The sequence below is a fragment of the Equus caballus genome, chromosome 20, assembly GCF_041296265.1.
Source record: "Equus caballus isolate H_3958 breed thoroughbred chromosome 20, TB-T2T, whole genome shotgun sequence".
In the NCBI taxonomy this organism is placed as follows: Eukaryota; Metazoa; Chordata; class Mammalia; order Perissodactyla; family Equidae; genus Equus; species Equus caballus.
Genome location: NC_091703.1, coordinates 36,882,220 through 36,891,992, shown reverse-complemented (window position 1 = coordinate 36,891,992; position 9,773 = coordinate 36,882,220).

Sequence of the window (9,773 nt, the reverse complement as noted above, 5' to 3'; positions counted from 1 at the left end):
AGAGTTCTCCAAAGGCTACAACGGCACGTGATGACATCATTGCTCTAACAGTTAATGGATTATGTGCTGTGGATTGTATTTTCTAAGGTAGTGAGTTTAGGGTATAAATACATACACTTTCAGAAATTAACTCACTTTGTTCTCAGTACGTCTACTGAGCTCCAACTAGCTCTCTTCAGCAATATCTGTTATAGTCTCTGTAATCTCACCATCTTCCAAGAAATTGCTATTTTTAAATCCCAAAGTTTTTCCTGCTTCTATACAGAAACACAACAAGAATTAAGTTTATCTTGTTTTGCAACAATTAAAACATTTTTCAAAAATACCTAAATTTTCAAAATTTTATATGAAATGTTTTTAGAATTGAATATTTTATTCTAAAATAAAATTTATTTATAATATATTTTCTTATATTTAAGGATGGATTGTTGGCTTAAAAAAGGGAGATTAGGAGACACATTTTCTTAATCCATGTTTATGTTGCCCATGTCTGAAGATACTAAAAAGATGAAACTGACTCACTACCAAGTCCTCTAACTCATTGAAAGGAAAAATATGTTTGAAAGAAACTCAGCAAAATTGTAAATATGAAAAAAGTTCAAAAGGTATCTTTCCTTCAGCTTTATAGACTTTAATAATTTATCTTATTGTGCCTTATGTTTTAGAACATTTTCAAAAACCAATATGGTTCCCCAGCGAGAGAAAGATAATCTGTGCATGACTCCACTCATATGAGGAATTTAAAACTATGGACCAAGAACAGTTTAGTGGATACCAGGGGAAAGGTGGGGTGGGGGGTGGGCACAAAGGGTGAAGTGGTGCACCTACAACACGACTGACAAACATTAATGTACAACTGAAATTTCACAAGATTGTAACCTATCAATAACTCAATTAAAAAAAAAAACCAATATGGTTCCAATTAAGTTGCAGTATGATTTGGGGTCTAATCATTCTGTGTTCAAAGAAAAAGGAATTAAATATTTTAAATGTAGACGTGACAAACTCTTTAAAAACTCCTTATAGGATAAGTTATCGTATTGCATTGGCTGGAGGAGCTCACACAATAGCAGAGAGACTAACAAAGCCTTGTACAGTTGAATGTCTGCTGGATCAAAAGTCAGTATAAGAAAGCACAGTACTGCCACTTTTCAATGACGCAGTAACTTGTCAAATTAAAGATTTAATTGCAAACATCAAGAATGAGCTAATATTTCATCTGAAAAATTGTACCTTTGCCTTACAAATGGACTGATCTGTAGATGTGCCCGGACATGCTGTTTTGCTTGTGCTCCTTTGGTGTCAGCACCAACTAATCATGAAGATCTTCTTCATTTGAATGCTTGGCAACAAACACAGGGGTGCTGAAACATTAACAGCATTGGATAACCTTTTTTGACTCTCATGGTTTCTCCTGCAACAACTGCGATGACATTTGTACTGGTGGTGCAAAAACAATGGTGGGTAATAGGACTGGTGCCTTAGCACGAATCAAAGTAACAGCATCAAATTGTGTTAGTCATCGCTGTATTCTTTCCCAGTTTTCACACGTTCCCAGTTTCGCACATTCCCAGTTTTCAAAAAGTCAGTTTTGCTAGAGAATGTGCTTGATGAAGCAGTAAAAATATAATTTTTATTAAATCTCAACTCTTCAGTACACTTTACGAAATGCTCTGTGCTGAGATGAGAAGTACCCATAAAGCACTGTGAAATATGGTGATCGTCTCTAGGAAAAACACTTCGAGCTGCAAGCTGAACTTGCTACTCTTTTCAGAGAACACATTTTTTCACTTGGAGAAACAAACAACTGACAGAAAACTGGTTATTCAGACTTGAGTATTTGGCAGACATTTCCTTGAAAATGAACAAAGTGAGACCATCACTTCAAGGAAAACAACTGATTGAATCTGTTGCCAATGGTAAAATTTAAGCTTGCAAGTGAAAATTAGAATTTTGGGAAGCTTGTATCTGCTGCTGTGGGATACTAAGAAACTTTTCTGATGAGATCAGCTGCAATATTAATGAATTTGTGATTTTTTGATATTGTATAAAGTGTGCTAACATTTCAAACATCTGCATAATTAAGTGAATGATGTTTTCTAATGTTACAGAATCCTGCCTGGGTAAAAGATCCTTACAAAGTGCAAGATGGGCTAGTAGATTTCAATGACGTCCTGTCATTTACCCCCTGAAGTAGGAACTTTACTCACCCTACATTCTTCTCTCTCCCTCTACCCCATTCTTTTATTTCTCAATACTTAGTGTAAATTCCACCTCTCAGACAGCCTTCGGTATATTGTCTCATCTTCACTACAATTTCTGATGCCTTCATTCATAACTTTGGTAATTTCACCTGTTTCATAATAAATGTCAAATCTCTAACATAGCACACGAGGCCTTCCTTTATCTTGCCACTGCCCACCTTGCCTACCTCTCCCCATTTCACTTTATTCTCCAGTTAGCTGATCCTATTACAGTTCTTTATAAAAACGTGCTGATTCATGACTCCCTGCCTCTACATTCATATGGTTTCCTTTGCCTGGAATGTCCCCTTCTCCTGCTTACTTGGAAAACTCCAAGTTATATCTATCAAAATTCCATTCAGATGTCTTTTTCTCCAGGAAGCTTTTCTTGACCTGACTCATACCAGTAAGAGTTAACCACTTTATTTTTCTGGTTTACCTTGAATTTTTTTCTATTGTAGTATTTATCATTCTATAATGTATTTGTTCCTTGTAGAATTCTCGTTACAGAATTATCTTTTGGTTCAATGATGTTTACCTATATTGGACAATACCATAAGAAACAGGCCTGTGAAACTCTGTTGGGTTTCCTAAAACAGTATTGTTGGAGGTTATTCATTTAATTACAAGTTTTCTTTTTATAGAGACTTGAGAAATATATTTCTGGTCCTATCATCATATTAGTTATTCTATGGATTTGTTTCATACCATAGCTTCTATTAACACCTTTTTGAGCTGGTTGCTGGAAAATTTTGAGCCAAAATTGTGACCCATCTCTAGCAAACCTAAGCTTTTGTGATCTACAATTAGCCTCATTTTAGACTCTACTGAGGCATCTTGCATCATGAGAACTGAAGTCACGTATAGTTGGTTTTCCCATCACGAAAGAGAATGGGGAAGCTGTATGGGCACCACTAAGGCTGAGATGGTTGCTTTTTCTGATACAGCACAACTGTTGCCTCTGGAGGATAGAGGGGTGATGCTTGGTGCTCGAGAAGCTCAGGGAAGCCCTGTGATTGCATTTGCTTGTCTATTATACACATTATTTTCCCCTTGGGAAGGGTTGGTGGATAATTTTCAACTTTCCCAAGAACCTAATTCTTTCTCCCATTGTTTGATATGAGATATTTTTTCCTTCCTGTGTAAAAACATGGGTTAATTGAGAAGTGAAAAGTGAGGTATCCAAGAGGATTGAGAACCCCAATCTCCAGTTGTTTTGGTGCAGAAGCTGCACATTTTTTGATAAAAGAAAAGGGCTCTGGAAAGATGATCAGGTGCACAGTTTCCACCGGAGGAAACACAGATCAGTTTGCATGTCTTTAGAATAAGAAATTAAAAAGCCTACAGCCTGATGCTTTTTTCTCCAGGATTGGTGTGATCATACTACGAATATCAAAGGAAAGGAGGCTCCTTTGGAAGGTGCCCCTAATTTAGGATGAGGTCTTCATTTGGAGGATATTAGAAAATAAAAAACAACGTCTCAGGGCCAGCTCCGTGGCATAGTGTTTAAGTCCAGCAGGCTCCACTTCAGTGGCCTGGGTTTGCAGGTTTGGATCCTGGGCTCAGACCTATACCACTCATCAGCCATGCTGTGGTGGCAATCCACATACAAAATAGAGGAAGATCGGCACAGATGTTAGCTCAGAGCTAATCTTCCCCAAGCAAAAAAAGAGAAAGATTGGCAATAGATGTTAGCTCAGGGGGAATCTTCCTCAGAAAAAAAGAAAAGCAAAACCAAACAAGCCAACGTCTCTCATGTTCAGTGGAGCCCTTGTTTTTATTGATTTCAGAAGATTATTACTAACTTACATGAATCCAAGAGAGGAGTCTCAAATATACTCGGGAAAAAAAGAGAAATTAAACCAAGATTCTTAATGTTTTATTTATTTTTTGCTGAGGAAGACTGGCCCTGAGCTAACATCCATGCCCATCTTCCTCTACTTTCTATGTGGGACGCCTACCACAGCATGGCTTGCCAAGCAGTGCCATGTGTACACCTGGGATCTGGGTGGGCGAACCCTGGGCCGCCAAGGCAGAACATCTGCACTTAACCGCTGCGCCACTGGGCTGGCCCCCTTAATGCTTTAAATGTTCATAACATTTAAGAAAAATTTCAGGCAGGGGTAAAATCAAAGTACAGGATCTGTGAACCTGGGTTCCACTGTCACCCTCTTTTAAGAGACTCTAGAGGAAAATTCGAATTGGTAATTTACACAATTAGGCTAAGTAAGTTAAAGTAACTAGCCTTCATAGGATGGAATCTTTTAATGATTTTCTACTTGGAAAGGTTGCCTTCCAAATTAAAAAAAAAGTATATACTTATTATAGAACCTTGATTCAGAAGTATACATTATACTCTGACAAGTGTAAGATGAAAAAGTACAAACCCACGTAAAAATAACTGTTCTTAATGAATGGTCAAACAGTAGTCTTGTTTTCTAATATAAATATTTCCTTTCCCTAAAAAGTTTCTGTATAAGAAAAGGGAAAATATAATTCTGTTTTAATGGCCTCAGTGTCTCTGCTAAATTACAAAATAAAAATCAAAGATATGTAGTTTGACTCTAGGCCAATAATTAGTGGTCATAAAGACTTTAAAAATCCCCTTGCACTAAGAATTTAAACCAGAACTTACAGGATTACTCAGTAAAATAAATTCAAGAGAACTTCATTTTAATCTGTTTAATCTAATTTAATATCCATTATCTGGGTAAACACTTTCATAAATTACATTGTTTTACATATTTTGAGTTTAAAATATGTCCCTGCTCTGATTTCACCATGTATAAAATAAAAATGCAATCATAGCATTTTAGTCCATGTAAAACTATGCCGCTATTTTTCAAAAAATAGACTTTATTTTTTAAGCAGCTTTAGGTTTACAGAAAAATTGAGCAAAGTACAGAGAGTTCTCATGTGCGCCCCACTCTCCTCGCTTCCTCCAGTCTCCTCTATTAGTAACATCCTGCAAGAGTGTGGTGCATTTGTTATAACTGATGAGCCAACATTGATACATTATTATTAAGTAAAGTCTGCGGTTTACATTAAGGTTCACTCTTTGTGTTGCACATTCTATGGGTTTTGACAAATGTATAATGACATGTATCCACCATTATAGTATTATACAGAATAGTTTCACTGCCCTAAAAATGCCCTGAACTCCATCTATTCACCCCTGCCTCCCTCCTTCCCTGTGAACCCCTGGCAATCACTGATCTTTTTACTGTCTCCATAGCTTTGCCTTTGCCAGAATGTCATATAGTTAGAATCATACAGTATGCAGCATTTTCACATGGCTTCTTCCACTTAGCAATATGCATTCAAGTTTCCTCCATGTCTTTTGTGCAGCTTGATAGCTCATTTAAAAAAAATGCTGAATAATATTTCATCGTATGAATGTATCAGTTTATCCATTTGCCTACTGAAGGACATCTTGTTACCTACAAGTTTGGGAAGCTCTTATCTTTTAAAACCGAAATGCTAGATTAAATGGAATGTCCTAAATTTCATTCACTTATCTTATAGAGCAGACCATTTGTTATTTCTTAATGTCTAGGAGTGTGTGACTGCCATCATGGGTGGTCAAACGAATTGAGACACAATATAAATATTCAATATTGCAAATGATGCGCAACCCTCAAGTTACTCCACTTCCAATATCTGGTAAAAGTTAAGCTGTCATATTTCTCTGACAAATTCTTTTTCTTTTTGGGAGGAAGATAGCCCTGAGCTAACATCTGTTGCCAACCTTTCTCTTTTTGTGAGGAAGACTGTCGCTGAGCTAACATCTTGCCAATCTGCCTCTATTTTGCATGTGGGACGCTGCCATAGCACGGCTTGATAAGTGAGGTACGTCCACACCTGGGATCTGAACCTGCCAAGTGCAGGCCGCCAAAGCAGAGCCTGCGACTTAACCATTATACCACTGGGCCAGCCCTGACAAATTCTTAATATCAATGGTGATTACCTTTCTTTAATATTAACCTAATGTAAATTTCTAAAAAATCTCTAATTGACTTTGGGACCTTGGACTGGTATCTTCTGCCTAGATTGTTGCTGCATCTGAGCATGTGTTTCATTTCTCAGATGTCTGATGACATTTTTAATGACTCTCATGACTGGCAGACAACTATAAAAACAGTAAAGGGAGGGGCTTACACTTCTAACAGTCCTTGTGTCACCCTCTGGTGAGGATATTGTAAAATATTTAAATCTGGTTAATAACACAACTAATATTTTCCTATGGGAATTCAAAGATACACTAATAATAGTCATTGGACTGTCACAACAATTCACAAAGACTTAAAGTTTCTAAATGCTGAGGTTGCTTTCACAGTCCACTTACTGAGTGAGGAATCACTGTGACGTGTGAGAGTTAGACAATCTGTCTGGAACAGCTGGGCAGCTGGAGGTGATAACCGTCCTAAATGATCGGGGTATGGAACTGGCCTAACTTTAGGGTATTGATACTTGGTTTCACCTTAGAGAAAAAAATAGAAGTTCCTGCCTTGCATGTAGAATTTACTTGCTCTGCTTCATCCACCATGGCCTGTGTTTGTAACAGTGTTTGAAACAGTCTCCAAGAGTAGCAGTCTTCAAACTAGGGTTCTTGTATTTATGGGATATTAGAAAACTTTCCAAGGGGGATACAGGCACAGAAAGTTTGTTGTTTTTTTTTTAAAATATTGGCACCTGAGCTAACATCTGTTGCCAATCTTTTTTTTTTTCTTTTTCTCTTGCCCAAAGCCCTCCAGTACATAGTTGTATATTCTAGTTGTAGGTCCTCCGGGCTCTGCTGTGTGTGACGCCACCTCAGCATGGCTTGATGAGCGGTGCCAGGTCCACGCCCAGGATCTGAACTGGTGAAACCCTGGGCCGCCGATGAGGAGTGTGCAAGCTTAATCACTTGGCCACGGGGCTGGCCTCAAAAGTTTTAAGGGAATCTAGACTCCCAACATCCATGAGCACACATTTAAAAAACGATGTGCTTAATCCAACGCTTGTTGTTTGAAGCCACTTAAAAAAAAGTGATGTACTTATGACTGCTCCTACAGCACTCTTTCCCATCTCTCCTTTAATAATCATTTTTCTCCCACTTTACAAAAGAAAGGCATACCACTTACCTATCCCAAATATAATTATGGTGCTTTGACTTGGGAATAAAATATTCTGAGTACCAAAGAAAAGAAAAATTCAAAACCAGTGTCCACAAAGCCTCCTTTAATCACAGCTTTGCGTTGTTTTTCGTCATGTGTTTATTTCTGTTAAGAGCAATGATCCCCAATCATCTCCCCGCCCCGCAGCCCCCCACCCCGGAGACATGTGGCAATATCTGGAGACATTTTTAGTTGTCACAACTGAGAGGGTGGGGTCGGGGATTGGTGCTCCTGGCATCGAGTGGGCAGAGGTGGGGTCTGCTGCTAAACATCCTACCGTGCACATGACAGCCCCTACAACGAGGAATGAGTCCACCCCAAATGTCAATAATGCTCGAGGTTGAGTAACCGTATGCTAAGGGTGACATGTAGCATAAGAAACTACGGAGTTTTGGCCTATGTTACAATATTCTGGATTCAGATAATTCCTTGGCAGAGAAGCTGGAACGCTGACATTTTTTCATCTCATGACCTTGATGCTTTCTTTCCTGATAATTGTAAAGAATGAGCAGCTCCTTAGCATTGGCAAAAAATACTGACAGTGGTATTTTTTTAATTTCATTTAGGTGACAAACTCATGGTGAGGTTCCAATCCTTATCTGTCTTAGGATTAGAGTATTCTAAATTTATAAAAATCATGTAAAGAAATACTAACTTGCTACAAAGCACTCTAAGTACTAAAAACGTCCCACTCACTCGTGTCTTATCTCTACCTCACTTGCTTATTCTGCATGGTTTCAAGGCAGTGAAGACAGAAGTCTTGATATTTATTTCTGACAAATCTATACCACATTTTGGAGTAAAATAAATACATATTGGGGGTACTTTAATGTATGTTTTCTTGAACTTATTCAGACTCATAGAAGAAATATTTTCATTAATTTTTACCAAATATTACCAGACCATAGAAATACATTTTTCTACTTGGGCACAGGTCCATGATACACTGTTACTTCTCTGCTCATTTATTTATTTTTATCATATACTTACCAGATTCAGGTTAATCTGATGGAAATATTTTGTGGATTCTGCTCTAAATAATGCACATAGCAATCAGTAATAGAATTTCTGCAAACTTACATTTATTGATGATTTAATACTTTCTCTCCACTTTGCTGTTGATTTCCACTAAGTAGATTAAATTGTATTCTTAAAAGCAGAAATCCACTTATGTATGGATACAAAACAAAATGTTCCCAAATGCAGTCTTGGAGGTAATGCCCTGAACTTTAGAAATCCAGGTTAATTTATTTTGGATTAATTTCTCCCTCTTGGATGTTGACACACTGTTCTATATCTGTCAAATCATGATTATAAAATTAATCATTTTCTACAATGAAATGAAATTACAAGCACACACACACATTAGTTTAAAGTGTCCATCTCTTTGTCATACTTTTTAAAGGCACTTCCAGATGACATAAAAAATGGGGAAAAGTCTTTATTTGGAACCTATTGATTTTTAATTTCCAATTTTGTGGGTTTGTTTGTTTCTTTCTAACCTCAGTTTCATCTAATTTGAGTTTCAGAAACAAGATGCCTCTAAGTGAAAGACTAACAAGTATAATTATTAGTTTGGTAAGAATCTGTAAAGCCTCTTTGGTCTACTTCTAAGACCTGAGAAAGTGACAGAACATAACGTATGTGTACAAATATTTTTGCAAATCAGGTAGTTTCTAATTCTTTGTTTCAACAATATTGAAGAACTCTATACTTGAGTTGTGAGGTTATTAAAAATAGTATTTAATAACAGCTCACTATATAATTTTTGACATATAACTAAGAAGAAATTTTAGAAATTGGATGAAGTTGTTACAATAAAATTCTTTTCATTCCCATATTTATCCTGTTTCCATACTTAGTTATGTGAACAAGATTCTTTTAGTTCTTTCATGTTAAAAATTTTTTAAAGGAATAGAAATCACATAGACCCCAGCCTCATAATATCAATAAGTAGCTTTCATCCTCATAAAGTTGGCAATATAAAGCCCCTATCTATCTCAGTAAGAGATATATTTCCAGATAAATTTTACTTTTTAAAAATTTATTCTTTTATTTACCAAAATCTATATTATTTATATTGTTTGATCAACTGTGTATCTCTAATAATTGTAATATTATCTTAATCCAGATGACTTTTTAAACACTTAGAACAGGAAATAAAAAATTCACTTTAAGAACATATTTTGTTGCAAAAGATGGATCAAGAAAAGAAGTCCAAGAACAAAAATATATTACATGAGGATGCAGCCAGGCTTGAGAATTCAAAAAAAAAAAAAAATTCTATAGGGAGAATAAAATGAAAATATGAATTCAAAGGAAAAAAAAGGAACAGTGTAAAATTTCCAACTGTTAAGAAAGAGATTGTGCATTT